The 18,816-nt window shown below is 41.6% G+C and overlaps 4 pseudogenes; 3 read left to right on the forward strand and 1 right to left on the reverse strand.

Moving 5' to 3' along the window:
• The first annotated feature begins 1,221 nt into the window (after positions 1–1,221).
• On the forward strand, positions 1,222–7,100 carry LOC141833990 (uncharacterized; annotated as a pseudogene).
• LOC141833114 (two-pore potassium channel 3-like) lies at positions 2,953–3,590 on the reverse strand (annotated as a pseudogene).
• A 1,338-nt stretch (positions 7,101–8,438) lies between the features above and the next one.
• Positions 8,439–8,951, forward strand: LOC141832841 (oleosin-like; annotated as a pseudogene).
• Positions 8,952–15,731: 6,780 nt separating this feature from the next.
• On the forward strand, positions 15,732–17,609 carry LOC141833991 (putative receptor-like protein kinase At1g30570; annotated as a pseudogene).
• The last annotated feature ends 1,207 nt before the right edge of the window (positions 17,610–18,816 follow it).

Below are 18,816 nucleotides of genomic sequence, written 5' to 3' on the forward strand. Positions count from 1 at the left end.
ACTATAAATAGGTCCTTGTTGAGACCTAGGAGAGGGGGGAGACCTTGGAGAGCCACCGGAGCTGTTTTAGAGCCGCCGACGCCTGTTTCGGAGGGAGATTCGACGATCCATCACCGATCCGACTGCTCCAGACCATCCTCATCCCATCTACGCCGAGATTTCACTCCGAGGAAGAAGATAAGTCTAGTTTCCTGCATTTCCTTGTATATCTTTGGAACGAGATGTATTCTTTCCTTCCTTTAGTTTGTAATCTCCACGCTATGGAGTAGATTTCCCTAGATTCTAGGATGTAGGATAAATCAGATGTAATGGATGATTGTATTTGGATTTGATTAATCTACCATTTTCTATGATATAACTGTGCATTGCTTTGTGGATTTATGCTTGTGCTTGATGATAAATTGTGTGTGTGTGAATCCATGAGGGTAGGGATTTACTATGAATTGGGGAATCATTAGGCCGTACACCGGGGCACTCTGTGACAGGGGGAATGCCTTGAACCGGGCGAGTTCCGAGGGGTTTCCTAATGCGTAGTTAAATTCCTATGAGGGATAGTTAGCGGTCATTCGTTATTGGGGAGAGATCCGTAAAAAGATATCCTGTGACAGGGGATAGGGTTCTTTTAGTACTCCGGGGCGCCTGAGTGACACGGGAATGCCTTGAACCGGGCTTCTAGAACCATTTCAAACCAATAACGAGTGACGTAAGAACACCAATGTATTATTTCGAGGATACCTGACGAGGTTGAATTGGATAAATTGGTTAACATCCCTACAATTGAACAATTATTGAGGAAAAGTAGAGGGTCTAAGTCAATCAATCCATTCTCTGAGGAGTCCGAAATCCTAGGATCGTTTCACCACATAGTGTCACAGTCGATCCCTTTCTCTGAATTCTAGGATAAAGTACTTTAGAACACTCCCATCTCCCCCACACAACTCATGCTCAATATTCTCTCCACCTTTTTGTGCTAGGTATAGTAAGTAATTCCACGGTCCCTGTGGATTCGATCTTTTTATTACTTGACGACATTCCGTATACTTGCGGAACGCTATCACCCATACAACATTGCGTGGTTTGAATTCTCATATTGTGTTGGATGAAACGATCGAAACATATGATTCTGATAAATTACTGAAACTCGATACTACTCGGCATTAAGACAATATCTCATGTGTCGTGTCAAATGTATCCACGAGCACTTGACATCCTTGGCGTGCTATGCTTCCTCTGATTTCATCCTCAGCCATTGATTACATGAAGATGAAAAATCCCCAATTAGAGAATTTTCTTTCAGAGCCACCACACTATCCAATTAACTTCAGCAAAGGTCTTAAGATTGTTGATGGTTCAGTATGCAAGGATATGGATAGTGGTTTGGGAACTGCTGCACATGATTTGTTTTACCAGGTTTGTTTCTTTACACGATTACAGAAATTTCTCCAAATAAGAATAGCTTGTTATGAGTAGATATATTTCAAACATATATTAATTAGTACAAATGGTTGTACTAATAGGAACATGAGGTTTATTTTCGCTCTTTTAATTGGCTATTCTACTACTGCCAATGGTGGTTGGCAGAATAGTTGCCAAACTAAGTTTTGATATCGCTCATTGCTACAATATATGAAATAGATAGCATTAACAACCATATTTACAATTGGAATATAGCATGTAAGTGATGTCTTTTAGAAAGGAATATTTTTGCAATAAAATTTCATAGATTGAAAGAAAATGTGAAGGATGAGGAAATCAAAAGGAGTATAGAGTTAGCTAAAATAAGTAGTTGAAATGAACTGGAGCTTTTATAGTCTTGTGTGACCATTATATGTTCCTTATGCTCTAAGGGGAATTTCACAAGGCTATGATATTATCTACCATACTTTATGAATCAAAGCATTGGGTTGTTAGCAAACATCGGATACAAAAAGTTAGTGTAACAAAGATAAAATGGCTAAAATGGATGTCTGAAATTACCCAGACAGATAAGTGAAAAGGCAAAGTTGAAATCCTTCTCTGTGTTGGGTTTTTTGTCATCGACCTAAATATGTTTTTTGTACCATAATGTGCCAATTCTGGTATAGTCCTGCCTGTTGTCATGACCTTTGGTTTATTCCACATATTAGAAAGGGCCCCCCTCCACCCTTGCTAGAATACGAGATCCACAACATCAACGACAAGTATAACACGAGTCAAACAAGTATCAAGCATCTATAAAGCAAATAAACAATCTTTATTCACTTTTTAAAATATAACAAAACACAAGCCAAAGTGTAAGTAAAGAATATTTTGTATAGGAAAAGAAAATGCTATAAGTGGAAGGAACTTTTTCATAAAAGAATCATATCAGGATATATAAGCATAAAATGCAGAATGGAAAGAAGGTAAGCATAATCAATTATTCGATAAAACTAGTTTTCAATCACATCTATAGTATCTGTTAGCAACTCTTAAGCTTTTTAACACTTGTTAATGACCACACATGTACATACTTCCATGTTTATTTACTTCATTTTTTTTATTAAATAGATCCAATAAGAAGTGAATTATTAGAGCCTTGGCTATAGAGTATAGTAGGTACCATCTGATACTTGGGTTGAAGCCCTCACCAGTGATAGATAGCAATATAGTGACACATACACAAATGATTGCGTGCAGCACGTGATGTAGGCTAAATCCGCATAGCCCAATTGTGGGCTGAAGCCTTCATCATATGGTTAGGCTTGAAGGGTTCATTTATTAATCTTTTGTATCACCATTTATTAGACTACGTTTGGTAGGACGTATTGTAATCACGTTTGTAATGTAATCAAGTTTGTAATGTAATTAAGGTTATATTACTATGTTTGGTTGAAGGAATGCATGTAATTTTTGATTACAAGGATGATTACATTATAGTGTTTGGTGTCCATTATTTTCAATAAGGAATATAATTTTTATTATTATAAAATACTAATAATACCCTTCCTCCCCGTACCCCACCGTCGTCACCGACGCCACCACAAGGTAGAAGTTGTCAACCCAGCACAGGCCCTCCAACGCGCGCGCCCCGCCGTCGCCCCGAAGGCGATGCAAGCGACCACCACCGCCAGCGCGAGCGCAACCTTGATCCGCACTTGCATCCGCCGCTTCCGCACGTCCACCAGGAACAGCGCGCGGCCGAGTGCACGGCGGCCGCCGGTGTCGACCGCCGCAAGCAATGCCTCCTTCCAGTCCAACGCGTGCGCAAGCAGATTGCTGAGCACGACGTCGATGAAGCCGAAGTCGATGAGGACGAAAGCGCAGGCGAATAGCTTGGCGGCCCGCGTGCCCGGCATGAGGTTGCCGTAGCCGATGGTGCAGAGGCTGACGACGGTGAAGTAGAGGCCGTCGACAACGGGGGAGCTAGTGGTGCGACCTTCGAAGCTCTTGTGCTTCGCCGCGTAGATGGCGACGCCGACGGAGACGTACAGGACTACGCTGCCGGTGGCCAGCTTCATGAAGGAAAGTGCAGTAGGAGGAGGTCTGACAATGGGTTGGAAATCGATCGCAGAGGACGACGGAGCACGGGAATCGATGAAGATGGATGGAGAAGAATGCGATCTGCGAAAGTGCGGAAGGGTATATTTGGTACGATAAAAGTAGAATCCGTAATGTAATCAGATTCCGCACTATTTCCTGTGTAATCGAGATTACAGATCTTGGCTATTTTTTTGTAATGCAATTACATTACATTACATCTCTAAAATGTTACCAAACAAAGTAAATCATCTTGTAATGTAATTCTGATTACATTACAAGCCTGATTACCCCTTACCAAACATGCCCTTAGTGACTTGATCACTTGGTGTGGGTATCCTAAGTTGAAAATGCTAGGGAAAGAAAATTTGGGTTGGTAAAAGGGTGGGATTATAGATATTTTTTATTGTTTATTTATGAGTACAAATTGAGTGTCAAAAATTTCTACTAAGAAATTAAATGCCTTAAAATATGTCAAAATTTATTCTACCAAAATGGGCAGAAAACTAATTAATTCCTAATAATCCAACTTATGGGCCTTCCTTCTCCACTATATTCATTAATTAATACTATGTTTTCTTTCCATTATAGGGGGCGGTCTCAGTGAGACCAATTGAATTGGATGAGTGGGTTGGATCTAGAAGTTGGTTTGGGAAGCCTGGTGATCTGGCCAAGTCAGTGGAACCGTATAGGTTGGTCAATCCAGTCAGGCCAAGCATGTCAGGTGTTCCATTCAAGCGGGGTGGGCTAGGCTGCCGGTTGAGTTAGACTGTTTGATCAGACCAGGCAAGCTGGCAGGCTGATCAAGCTGATTGTGTAAGGTAGTGTGCTTGGGTTGGCCAATTTGTGGAAGACAGCTAATTTGGGTTCTGCAAGGAAAATGAGTCAAACAAATTATTTATTTGAATTGTTTACCATTGTGAAAACTATTTGTGTCCTTTATAACATTCCTTTCAACCGAATATAAGAATTATTTTTTGTGCATTCCAATCCATGAACCAAACTATAGAAAACTTATTCTTTATTTCTTTCTCTTACTTTATTCTGTAGGAAACTATGTTATGCCTTAGCTATTCTATTTCGTGAACCAAAGACACCATTGGGATTATCACATTCATATCCAGTTCCACTTTTTAGCTTACAAATTAATTAGAAATTTCACATTTTATACCGTAGTTGGAATAAATTGAGCAGTGTATTAGTAGATGACACTTTGACATATGTTTTAGCATATTGAAGCATGTGATGCTTTAGTATATTTAACCATGTGAAAATAGAAATGAAGCCACTGTCTGGCATGGAAGAAGCTAAAGCAATATAAAGGATAACTACAATAAATGAGATAATTAGTGCATCATGAATTCAATTAAAACTTTTCCATCTATGTGTGGCATATCCCACTTGAGCATGCATACAAAAATTGCAGAACAATGTTCATGCTGAGTCTGTTCACAGCTTGTTAATAAACATTTGACAAGTCAAGATTATTTATGCCGGTATCTAGCGTATTTATTAACCTAGCCTTTGAAAGTGTTGAAGTTTTCTTGTTTATTATTCCAAATGAACGAGTTTAGTACCTAGTTTATTTATGAATGCTTAGTTCATTTTTAGTCAGACTTGTTCAATAGTTCTTCATTGGCAGATTAAAATGTATATATAAATACAGGTATGGAAAATTATCTGCTTGTGTGGTTGGGAACCTAGGCTTCTTCCCTATGTTGTTGACTGTCAAGACCTATCCAATCCATTGGCACAAAGTGCACCTACCCCCAAGTCATCACTACAGTTGCACACTGAACAGAAAGATGGCTTAGTGATTTATTCAAGGGAAATTGAGTCAACTGAATCAGCTACGCTGGATGTTGCTCAGGATTCTTATGATCCAGCATCATCTGTCTTAGAATGCAAATTTTGTGGCGCTTGTGTGGCATTATGGGCTTTTGAAACTGTGCGACGACCTCTAGAACTTTACACCTTACTTGCAGATTCCAGTGACCAAAATGAGTCAATCACTTCTATCATGATAACTTCTAAAGCAGAGACTTCAGGAACAATCAATTTAAACTTGGGGACTTTTGATACTAGTAGAGGCTCCCATACTCTGGATGATGGTTCAGGTCTTCAGGATTGAAAGAAAGGTCATTGGGCTTGAATTTGACAATTGCTGGTGGTCCTCCACCAGCTACACAAAATTTCCAACCACGTGTTTCTTTTCCCATTATCAGCAGACATTTGAGAACCAAATTCATATCTAGTAAACATGAAAAGTCATTCAGGGACCAAGCGAATAGCGAGTGCTTGCGGGTAGAAGATTTTCCATCATGGTCTGAGAATGAGATGACTGAGGACCTCATTGGGCCAGATGGTCCAGGATTGTTAAAGCGTAAACGAAATGAAAATGAAAATTTGAGCGGAAGCAATGAGGATAATGCTATAATCAGTTTTAAAGTAGAGATAGCTGGTGCAAGCACTAGTAATGGTGCGAATAACTTTGCAAATGAGGAAGGTGTTATTGATGATGGTAATCTTAAAAATCAAGTGGGCATTCAAAATGTGTTAGAGGTTTCTCAAGGCAATGAAGAGGATACTGTGGATAGAGAGGCATCTCATAAAAAATTGGAGATTGCTGGGGCCGGGAATCTGCAAGCACAAAGGCTGTTGACACCCAAAATTGTTCTGAGATTGAATTGGTGGAAGAACAAGATAATGGCACAAAGTTTAACAATGATATTTTAACATCAGAATCAATGCCTCACAATTTAGTACCAAACAATGGTGACTTAACTGCATCTGTTTCAGCTACTGATGCTGCTTTAGCAAGTGCTTGCATAAATATTGGAAATGGTGAAAAGAATTTTATGCTTAAAACAAAGATGAATAACCAAAGCATTAACAGGTCGGATTTGGTGGAATTAAAAAAAAATGATGATGCAAAGGACAAATTTGGTAAGATTCTTAAATTACAATATTTTTGTATTCTTTTTTCTTTACATAGTGTTGAAGTTTGATATTTTGTCAACCTATACCTAATTATTTCTTTTGAAAAGCTTGTTCACCTTTTTTTTCCCACTCTTCTAAGCACAATTATAAAGTTCCCTCCTGTGTGCTTCAGGAAAGAGATCAACTGGAATACAGTATTATCAGGCCAACCAGTTTGATCCAATCAGGCAGCACCGGCCCTATTGCCCCTGGGTGGCTCCAGAGGATGGTGAAGCTATGCCTGGGTGGAGACTGACACTTGCAGCGTTAGTTCTGTGCGAGAAGGAACTGTCAACTTCAAGGGAAGAGAGCTCATCGACTTGGCTTGATGATGTACAGAGATTGAGAATGTTTTACAGCTACTACATTGTGTTCACTATTTGTAGTTTCTGAAGACAACTAACTAAATATTGATGATATATACTCTTACATTTTGCAGGTGGATGATCCTGTTGTTTCTGTGCGGAAACTATTCATGTCTCCCCGCCCAAAGAGACCAAAGGGTGCTCATTGATAGCAAAAGAAGGATGCTCATTAGCGTATAGACCCGTTAGTCGATAGGTGTATTAAGCTTGATAACTTCGAATTCTATCTGGTTATGTTGTGCTGTGGCCACCTCTTCCAGTATCATTTGGTTATGTGGAGTCTCTGTCATATATGTAATATCTTTTTGGGTACTTGATCTCCAAAGATGCGAGAGACCTTGAATGAGTTGGTCAATTCCTGCAGGGATGACAAACCATTAGATGAAGTGGATATAGCAATGCGGGTTCAGCTGCATTGTCATGTTCTTTTTGTGCGAGCTAGCAAATACTGAGTATGGTCAAGCTCTTTTGCACCACGTACGATAGTGTTTGTTGCCGGTCGACAATGTCCACCTTGGTTGCTAAGGATCGGAATGAGAACTCACTAGCTACAAATCTTGGAGCTAGCTAAATTATCAGTTGTAGAAATGAATTTTGTGAATAGTCTGTCTGCCCTGGGTGTTCCATGTTTGTTGCAGTGATCCCAAATTGATTCCAATTTTAATTTGAACGGGAATCAATTTAATTAATTTGATTCAGTTTGGCTTGAGTCCATTGATAACTGGCATTTCGTTTGTTATTAGTTCTGTATTTCAACGTGGACTGTAATTTATCGTATAAAATCTTTTTTGAAATGATAATAATAACGTTCTAATAGGCACGTACAGTAGGTTTAGTTAAAATTTTATATATCTTTTTTTTTAAATATATTAAAATGTAAAATTTTGAAAAAAAAAATAATAATAGAAACCAAAGTTATATAAATTGTCACAATTTTTAAAGAAAATATTATCATAAAATATAATTATTTTTTTTAAAAAAAATAACAAATAGAAAATTGATAAAAAAATTATTAAAAATCTATAAAGTGTTTTAACACACTAGGCCTTCAGGAGTTGACCGCGGTTTGGAGAATAGGGAAGAGTTAACAAAAATCTATAAAAATATTTTTTATTCTCCTTATAAAAAAACTAAAAGTTTACTATGAAATTTGTAATCTCTGTTCTATTAAAATTAAATCAACGCGGAATGAAATAAGACATTTAAGTGTTAAAAGACTCGATCGAATTCAAGATAAGTATGAGTGACTGAAATTCTGTCTGATTAATTTATCAGGACACCTGCAACTTATATAATTAATTATATTATTCATGGCATGCAGAACAGAATAGAACGAGTCTTTTGCCTCAAACCAAGCTTAATTTGCGTGCGTTTAACGGAAAAGTGTTAGACCGCTCGCTTTGCATATCCTAAACTAAACACGTACGTACGTACCTTCACTACGTAACGTACGTGTTACCGCTCTCTCTCCTTCACTCACCGGCCCACTCGATCCATCGCCCTTCATTCATTCATTATATATATATATATCTTCTTCTTCCTCACCGTACGTCTTTTCTCTCCCTAGTTCCTCAACGCATGCACCAGTACATCTCCATGGCAGAGCCAACGGCCGGCACCAGCCCAGCGTCGAGCACCGATCGGTCGTCGGTCACCGGTTCCGCCGTAGTGGCCAGGGCCGTGTCCGGGCCGGAGGATTAATTCCTCCGCCGGCTCCACCACCGCGCACCGCCCACCTCCACCCAGAAGCTCATCGGCCTCCTCGCCCTCCTCACCTCCGGAGGAATCCTCCTCTCCCTCACCGGCGCGCTCACCCTCGTCTTCCTCGGCCCCGCCGCGCTCCTCACGAGCCCCATCTGGGTGCCGCCGGTGGCCATCGCGTTCTTGGTGACCTCCGTGGCGGTGCCGGCGTGCGCTTTCGCCGCCGCGGGGCTGGCTGGCGCCGCGTGGGTCTACCGGTACGCGAAGGGGTGGCGCCCGGCGGGTTGCGACCGCGTTGACTACGCGCGCAGCAGGATCGCCCAGACGGCCAGCCACGTCAAGCACAGAGCCCGCGAGTACGGCGGCTACTCGAAGAGCAGCACCAAAGACGCGGCGCCGGGGGCGTGATCGGGGAGGGGAATTAATTAATCAGTGTGTTGAGGACATGACGCTGCTTCAGCTTCAAAACACTCGAAGACTAAACCAGGGTTTCGGCCGGCGGCGGCAGGCAGATTTTAATTTTGCTACAATAGCTAGCTAGCTAGGATTAAAAAGAATAATAATAATAATAATAATAATAATAATTTAGGCTTTATATTTCAAATGCATGAACAACGCATGCACGTAAATGTTTCTACTTTAATTATCCATCAAACCATATTAGAAAATGTAGTAATAATTAAAATAAAATAAAAATTTCCTTAAAGAATTATATATTTTACTCAAGTATACATTGTACAATACTCTTCTGCAAAAAGGTGGAATCCGCTACCTTAGCAGCCCCACACGATCGGCCCCATGACCATTTGTGAGGAGGTAAATCGAGAAATTGCAGTTCATCACGACACAAGAGGGTATTGCCTGACTTCGTCAAGATTCAAACCATTGTCCTCTTTTGCAAGTCTGTTGCGTCGTAACCAACTTAACTATGTCTCGGGGGCATAACTGCTGATGATGCCTCAAATTAAGCCTAAAATTCCATTGCAATCTCCCAGCAACACCTTGATGATGCAAATTAATCATATTAATTATAGAGTCAAAATATATATATAGATAGATCAAGAAGAACATAAAGAGTTAAGTGTTGTAAAGTGAGCAGAACCATTATAGAAAATTTTCCCAGCAAAGTTGTGACATTACCATAAATGAAAGGCATCGAGCAGTTCCTTGAAACTTCCTGAAGCTATTCGTGTGAGAACGAGCCAAGTTAAGTTTGGTGTTGGTGATATTCAAATTTGATTGATAAGGTAATCGAGTGAAACTAATTTCAATCTAAAATAAATCAAATATTTGAAATGATTATTTAAATTTAATTTGATTTTTTTTATATGTTTGAGCTTGATTCAAATTCGATTTCAATTTGATTTATTTAGATATTATCGAGCTCTCAACTTAAATTTGTTTGTTTGATTGTTTAAAATTTTTATATTTTAAATTTATTTGGTTAGTAGTTGAGCTTGATAATAACTTATTTATTTATTTTAATTTTTTTTATTTATTTAACTTATTTATAAATATAATATTATTTATGAATATTAATAAGTTCATCATATATATTTAAATTTGTTTATTTAATTGATACATATTATTCCGGCCAAAAACCGACGACGGTCAATCCACTGGTCAACAATATGCCACCTCAACCGTCAGGGGCCCAGGGAAGAAGAGAACCTGCAAGATCACTGTAGAACGAACGGATTAGCTGGCGCCGGGAGATCCCGGCAGGCCACTCCGACGCTCAAGTTAGGTTTCCGGCGGAGGAAGTAGTAGTGAAAGGAAGAGAACAATAGTGAGTATGCTTGAGATTCGATACCTTCTTCCTACCTGTGAGAGGGCTTATATACCTGTAAGGAGAACCTTCCATTTGTCAGTGAAGCAGGCTTTGAGGGTATCCGGGGGGACAACATCTGACGTTGTCTGACACCTGTGCCAGAGGGATGGCATCTGAGGGACAAGGGTGACCCGTCTGTAACCATCTTCCAGCGTGGCGCTGCACCCTGCTTCTGTCGCTTAGCCAAAAAAGGGGAAGATGATCGCCACGCGGGAGAATGATCGTGAGGCCATGAGTGCGACCTGTTCCCTGCATACCTGTTCACATGTTCTTTTGTCTGTAGTGTTAACCGGACTTGAGCTAAAATTACTTAGCGGAGTGGGAAGGCATCTGGGACCGACAGTGGTCGGGTTTACCCAGGATCAAGTAGGAGGTGTGTCGCCCGAGTGAACCAGCCACTGTGAGTGAATGGCCGGGCTACTTGACAAACTGCGCCAACGTGAGCCGATGAACACAGCTTAGGTCGATTGTCTGGAGTACTTCCCGGGAACTGCATTCAAGAGGTAAATTAGGCTCGGGACTGATCATGCTTAGCAGTAGCCGGGCGAGCCATACGCCTCGGAGGGATGGCCGGGCAAGTAAGCAGTACGGATACAGTGAGCAGGTTACCCAACGCGTATCCCGGGAGACTAGTTTAGGAGGTAAGAGATGCTTAGGCAGAGTGATGTTTGATGAGGCCGAGCAATCCCGGTGATAGGGAGTGACGGCCGGGACATAATATGAGGACCCGGGGATGTGTTTTCCGGAAGATGATTCGGCTGTGCAGCTATCACGCGGGGGAAGGGGTAACCGGTAACAGCCGGATGAACCGGGCATTGTGTAGGAATGGCCGAGCAAGGGACCATTAGCGGCGTCCGGGGTCCGGGGATGTGTTTCCCGGGAGCTGACCTGTTAGACCCCTCGGATCCTTTTAACTGAGAGTAACAGCGCCGAGACCATGGGTCCCAGTGTTTGCCATGTCAGCCGATTTGTTGACCTTTGGGGCCACATATGACCGAGCAAGACTACCTTGACCGGGGGCCCCGGAGCCGGCCAGGATGGGCAATCTATTGACCGCCTGCGCCACGTCAGGCCCGGCAAGACTTACCACATCACATCAGCTCTTTAATTCGATACATCGGGACAGAATCGTGGAGAATGAACTCGCAGTCTGAAAGTGCTTAAATTAATTAAAGAAGTTAATTAATTTCAAACAGATTGCACAAGCTAGCTAGCTGCTGATTTTGACTGGGGTGCCTTCGATCAGGTAAACTCATCACGAGCATACACAGTAAATGGCCAACTATATATATAATTAATGACCTTTAACCAAGAAAGGATCGATCGAAAAAAAAATATTAGATTTAGATGAACAAATTAAATGAATATTGTGATATTTCAGCGCTGAGGTCTGATGCATGGCAGAGAGCATCCATGTCCAGTCCAAGCACGTTACGACAAGTACTCGATCGCAGTTGCATGCATGTCTGAATTCCACAACAGGGATTGCTCAAACTGATCCATATTCCTAGACTAACTCTATCAGACCATGCAATGCACGCCCCTAGGCTACTATTACGAATTGAAGCTAAGCTACGTACCTAATGAACCAGCCTTATTCACATGATGCGCACACAGACTCTACAGAAACGCCTAAGTAACTTTGGAGTAGCCTGCAGAGGTTTTAGAGCTAGCTATATCTAGCTAGGGCCCCGGCCCTCTCCTCCTCCTTATATATCCTCTCCTCTCTCTAGCTCGATCGCAATAATATTGTGCATGTGGATGGAGCTGAGGAGCTAGGGTTTTGCATCGACACGAGAGACGAAGAATTGAAGGGCTCAAGGCATGCAGCACTCGATCGATCGAAGAGGCCAGAAGATGGAGAGATATGCTTAATTAGCTTAATGGTAAATTAAGTTGCTGTAATATGATCGATATCGTGTGCCTGGCTCCCTGTATGCCACTCGCAGGGATTGCCAATCCATATACATATATCCTTCGATCATCTTCGGTGATTGGCATCTGCGGCTGGCGTGCGAGGAGCCAAGCATACAAATCAATTAAATTTCCTTAGCTAGCTGGCCTCCTGCAAAGCATTTTGGTTAATTTTGATAATTATATATAATTAAGGTGATCTGGATCGATAGTTATATAAATATATAGTGTCTGCGTGTCTGTTTTCTATTCCAATTGAAGTCTTCCTAGCTAGTTAATGAGAAGGATCAATCTTCCTTACATCTTATCAACTTTTTTTTAATAATAAATAGACGGTCTTTGATCTCCTCATTAATATCCCCATTTTAGGATTTGAATTTTGAATCCTAATCATTTTAGTTGTTAATTCCTAAGTACTTTTATCACTATATATATATATACATAATAAAATAACATACTATTGTACCTTTAGATCACGAGATACCAACTATTATTAATGGTCAAAATAATATTGTTTAATGAAGAGACAAAAGAAGAATTAATGTGTGTTTTTTAAAATATTTTTGCTTGATGCATGTGTTTCTTCTCTACTCTTGTCCTTGTGTTTAATTATCTTTTTTCTCCTCAATATGTGTTAAGCTATACTATGTATTGTTCTCTTCATTGTTAATAAATAGCTTGTTCCATTCTACTTTTATATTTGCTTAATAGTATAGAATATATATATTAAACAAGTAATAACTCAAACATTAATAAATTTGGCTTGTTAACGTTTATAAACAAAATCGATAAAAAATTTATAAATAAATTTATTCATTATCTTATATATATGCTGATTATGGTTTTCTATAATTTTTAATTTTAAAAATTTAAAAATATATTTAATATTATAATATTAAAAATAATGTATATTTTGTTTATTAGATTACAATAATATATGTAATTAATCTTTTTTAAAAACTTTAACTTAGCAAGATAAAATTTTTAACAAATATATAAAGCTTCAACAAGCCCAACAAATTAAAAAAATGAACCCACCTAATTAATTTATCTCGTTTACATTCCTACATATATATATATAGCTCCCTCTGGAATATATATATAACACTTGTGCTAAGTTTCAAACAGCTTGTACATGTAAATACAAGGAGTATATATGAAGGATTTTAACCTCCATTCCAGTCACTAATAAAACAAGACTTATACATTCATCTGAACTTCCTTAGCTTTCCTGTAGCCAATTCACCACCATGACAAGCTCATCTCAAATGCAAAGTAAACTTGATTACAGAAATCATCTTGTAGCTGGATAGCACTTTTATAGCAGCATGCGATCGATCTTTAAGCTTTCCCTACGTACATGACTAAAACCTTGAGTAGCTTGTCTCAGTTCATTGTATGAGTGTATCTTTTCATCTTCTATTCCAGCTAATTCTGCAACCAATAACGCCACCACATTGACCAGTGCTTTATGCTTGAGCAAGTAGATAAAAATAATACAATCGAAATGCTGGATTAGCTTGAAGATTGGGGGATGTCTGTGGGGCACACTTTGCTTTCTTAATAAGCGAGGCATGACCATGGAATTAAGCCAATCAGCTTTAGGTGTTGCAATGAATGGATGAAGAAGCAAACTTGTGAGATATGGTATTAGGTAAAAAAAACATTGAAATAGAATTTCTGAAGAGATGTTCCATGAGATCATTCTTTTTTCCTAAATAATTAATCCATGTTTTTGTGTCTTATAAATAAATATCAGGAGCAGGCGAATATGTTTCAACTTCCATTCCTCTCAAACAAAGCTTACTAATTAAAATGTTATATCAAGAAGAGTTATATTAGACTCCCATCTTTCCTACAACCATTGAACTTTAACATGATTGAGTTTAACAAACATAAAACATCAAACATCAAACTCTAGGGTAAGAACTAAGAAAGTAGAGAGGCAAGATAATGGAGCAGTCCTTTGCCCAGGAAATTCTTGTGTGAATAAGCAAAAGAAAAGACTGAAGAGCTATAATTTACAGCTGCAATACCTCCAAACATCCAAATAATTGACAAAAGGGGAAAACAAACTCAAAGAAAAAAAATCAACATTCTTTCCATTCACATTTCTAACAATCCCTCACTTTCCTCCGTTTTGACTCAGTTGACTCGGGCGAGCTCAACACTCGGCCAATTCGGCATTTGGAGTACTCTACCGACTCTATCTACTCTACTGCACTCGGTTTACTACTTGAATTCGGGAGAACTCGACTGCAACTAGAGAAGTTTCACTTGTGCGCGAACAACCTAATAACTCGGCCTAACCTTAAAGGTCGACAACATGAGCTTATCACTCAGACCGTTCAACAAATAAGTTTAAGTTGAAATTAAATTTGTAATTTCAATTCCATAAATTTTTTATCTTTGGTAACAAGATTATCCAACAATAAAATCTTTTAGTCCCATTCGCAAGGAAGTTCTCTTCCATCCATTTCACCTTTCTTTCCATTCACATTTCTAACATACTGATATAGTCTAGATAATATACCAAGAACAAGATGATTCGGACAATTAGTAAATTAAAATGGGGAGCAGCGGCTGCAAAACAACTTATATATAGAAAACAATCAATTGAGGCTGCAAAATCACGGGCAATTTCTCGTCCGGAATCACCTTAAGAGGAAGATATATACCAATAATTAAATCAACAGGCAGAAAAATAAAAACTAGTCGTTCTTCTAATTTTTACTCCTCAAATACACTCTGGAAAAAGAAATTAATGAGGAAGACGATACATTTCAAATCCTTGCTCGAGAGGAAGGAAGGAAGTAGAGCAGCTGACACCTTTCGGCTCGCCCAGAAGGAATTCGCACGTGCGGCGGAGGAAACCGAATGGAGTGCCTAACTCTGTTATCGGTTGAAAATTTTGACGGACAAATTACGAAAACACGCTCTTCATTTTCTGTATTTAATGATTTTCTGTATTTTATAAAGGCCACTTCACAAATTATCTTAAAGACTTTGATGGGATTTTAATGATTTTTTATTTAAAAAATTGAGAATATTTTAAGAGGCAGAAGAATTTTTTTTATTGAAAGCAAATAGCTTATGTATAAAAGAATAATACGAACCAAATAGTAGTCCGAAAATTGCTTACGTAAGCAAAGTCAAACTCCACTCCATTCTTCCACTCTTCTACCTCCACATCGACGATGCGTGGCAGACTACGCGACAAGTCATCACCGCAATACTTCTCCTCCGCACCACTCTGCACGTGCGCCTCGTACAAACGAAGGACGTTCTCCACGTGCCACAACACCTCTCCGATCGTCGGCCGCCTCTTCCCCTCGTCAGCGAGGCATTTCTCGGCGATCTCCACAAACTTCTCCACGGACTCCGGAGAGTACCCCTCCTCCTTTAGCCGCGGGTCCACGATCCGCTCCGCCGGCCGCTGCCGCATGCAGTGCCCATTCAGCCAGGTTGATCTGCTCACTCGGCAGGAACGGGTCGATCACCATCACCGGCCGCGCGCACACCGCCTCCAGTAGCACCATCCCGAACGAGAACACGTCCGACTTCTCCGTCAGCTGCTGTCGCCGGAAGTACTCAGGATCAAGGTACCCGAAGCTCCCCGTCCCTTGACAGCCCGAAGTCTGCCACCTTAGCCACAAAATCCTCATCCAGCAATATTATGTTGGTGCTCTTCACGTCGCGGTGGATGATCCCCCGCTCCGACCCCGTGTGGAGGTAGTGCAGTCCGCGCGCGGCGCCGATGCACGTTCCCACGCGCTGCCGCCACGTCAGCGCCGGCCGGTTGCTGCCCACGAGGTGGCTCCGCAGCGTGCGATTCTCCATGTACTCGTACACCAGCACCATCTCCCCTTGCTCGTCGCAGAAGACTCTAAGTTCAACGCGCCCGGCGAGATAGATTGGAAGAACGCGATCAACAACTCGAGCATCAGTTCTCTCTTCAGGGAGTTCTCCCTCAGCGTCAACCTCCCCGAGCTCAGGATCGAGTTCATCCCCGAACCCGGTTCTTTCTCCTTCGTCAATGCCCTCGAGGTGATTCCGGTCGTCGACAAGCTGTTCCCTTCGAGCTCGGGGATTGAGACCATGTACAGGTTAAATGTTGGCGGGCGAGAAATCAAGCCAAGCGAAGACCGAGCCCTATTGAGGAACTGGAACTCCGACGAGGAGTTCATGTTCTCGGTCAACGCGGCGGGACAACATCAAGTAACACTTCCAGGGTGACTTACTCGTCGGTCAACGACACCGCCGTCTTCGCGCCGTTACTGGTCTACGAGACGGCGAGGACGATGACGGACAACCAAGTAGTGGAGAGGAGATTCAACATGTCGTGGAGGTTCACCGTGGATCCCAACTTCGATTACCTAATCCGGTTGCATTTCTCCGAGCTCGTCTACGACAAGCCGAACCAGAGGATTTTTAGGATTTATATTAACAACAAGACTGCAGCGGAGAACTTTGATGTGTTTGTTCGAGCAGGCGGGAAGAACAAGGCCTACCACGAGGATTACATGACTGCAATCTCGCCGAAGGTGGACTCGCTTTGGCTCCAGTTGGGACCCGATTCGCTGGCGAGTTGATCGGACGGCGACGGCCTCCTCAACGGCGTCGAGATCTTTAAGCTGAGTAGGAACGGAATTTTGGCTCACTCACACCAGCGAATCGGCGCAACTCAGAGTAGCAGAGTCGCTCAAAAACCGACGCATAATACTCTATGGGCGGCCGTCGCCGCCGCCGCCTTCGCTTTCGGACTAATCGTCGTCGGTTTGTCAGTTTATGTTGGTTTATTACATCGCCGGAAGAAAACGCCACCGGAGAAGAAGAATCCTCGAAGCACAAAAAATGCAGTGACGATGAAGACTTCGTTCAGCTCGAACAAGAATAGGGGTCGGGAGAAGATTCACCATGGCAGAGATTAAAATTGCGACCAGGAACTTCAAGGAGGCATTCGTCATTGGAACAGGGGCTTCGGTAAAGTCTACAAAGGAGAGATCGACGAGGGGGTTAGGGTGGCAATCAAGCGAGCCAACAAACAATCAGAGCAGGGAGTGAGAGAGTTCGAGACGGAAATCGAGATGTTGTCGAAGCTCCGGCACCGGCACTTGGTATCCATGATAGGATTCTGCCACGGATGCTTCAAACAGAGACAGAGATGCAAAGAAAGCAAGAAACAAGCATTGAATTCCATGTTTGAGAAATCAGCAATTAACAATCTATCAAGCTGCTCAGTAGCTGCACATCTCTTCAAAATCGGTCCTTGCTTCCCGGAGACTCGAGAATTGAACTGTGTTCATCGTTGTTGTCTTTAATGAGAACCACACTGAGATACAGATTCTGCAAACTGGCTTCCTTTTGCATGGAAAGCCGGAGCAATCTCCAATTTCAATGGAGGTTTACAGACCCATAATTTTGATGATTTGTATTATGGTCAAAATTAAACTATTTCTCAAGTGCAATTGATTGCTTATGTGCAATCAAGTCAATTAATTGGAGTTATAAACACAAAAAAAGAAGTGACAATGAATTGGGTCTCAAGCCTGCCTTACTTGCTCGGCTATGAGACCCAGCCGGCCGCCGTCTGCTGCGGGGGCGTCCGCGTCCTCAGCAACTTGGCGCTCACCGCAGTCAACCGCCGTGCCGTCTGCAACTGCCTGAAGCAGGCGGCGGCGTGTGCAGGGCCTCAAGGAAGCCAATTAACATGCCCTTCCCTTCGCTCGCACGCAGCTGACTGCAATACGAGCTAGTACATATTACACATGCATGCTGTTTAATTAATAGCCTCTGCTTCTTCGATCTAATTTGTTGTTAACTGTTCTGATCTGATTATAATATGCAAATTTAACATGCCAGTGAAGCTAATATATATGCACGTCATGCATGCATGGAGAATTAATACCTTTATCTTGTATCTAAACTAGCTATATATATATATATATATAAAAGGCATGCTGTGCTGTGGTTTGTGGTTTGTGTACTACTGTTGAGATAATGGAGTTGATACGGCGAGTCTTTTAGAATCAGACGTGATAATTGGGGAATCAATAATCAATCTAACTTGGCAAGTCAATGGTCTAGCTATGGTCAACGGTCAATGATCAACAATTGGACCCCATATGACTAGTCATGTCTCGGCCATCTTGGCCTCCATGTTACTTGGTCAGCACGACCTCCCTGCTGCTCGGCCATCTTAGCCTCCATGTTACTTGGCCAACTCGGCCTCCTTGCTGCTTGGCCAGCTCGGCTTCCATGTTACTTGGCCAGCTCGACCTCCCTGTTGCTCGGCCAGCTCGGCCTCCTTGCTGCTCGGCCATCTCGGCCTCCATGTTGCTTGACCGTCTCGGTCTCTCTTCCGTTCGACTATACCGGCTTTTCTCAGTACTAACTCACCTTGCTTGGCCCTGTCTCGACAGATCCGAGCTCTCTGTGCCACGATGCTTCACCATTGTCCTTATACTTTCCCTACCTAAAAGCAGCTGTACGATGCCCAACTACAAGACACACACACATGCGAGCTTC

This window comes from Curcuma longa, chromosome 8 (assembly GCF_044706935.1).
Source record: "Curcuma longa cultivar G26 ecotype Majalengka, Jawa Barat chromosome 8, ITB_CL_G26_1.1, whole genome shotgun sequence".
Classification (NCBI taxonomy): domain Eukaryota; kingdom Viridiplantae; phylum Streptophyta; class Magnoliopsida; order Zingiberales; family Zingiberaceae; genus Curcuma; species Curcuma longa.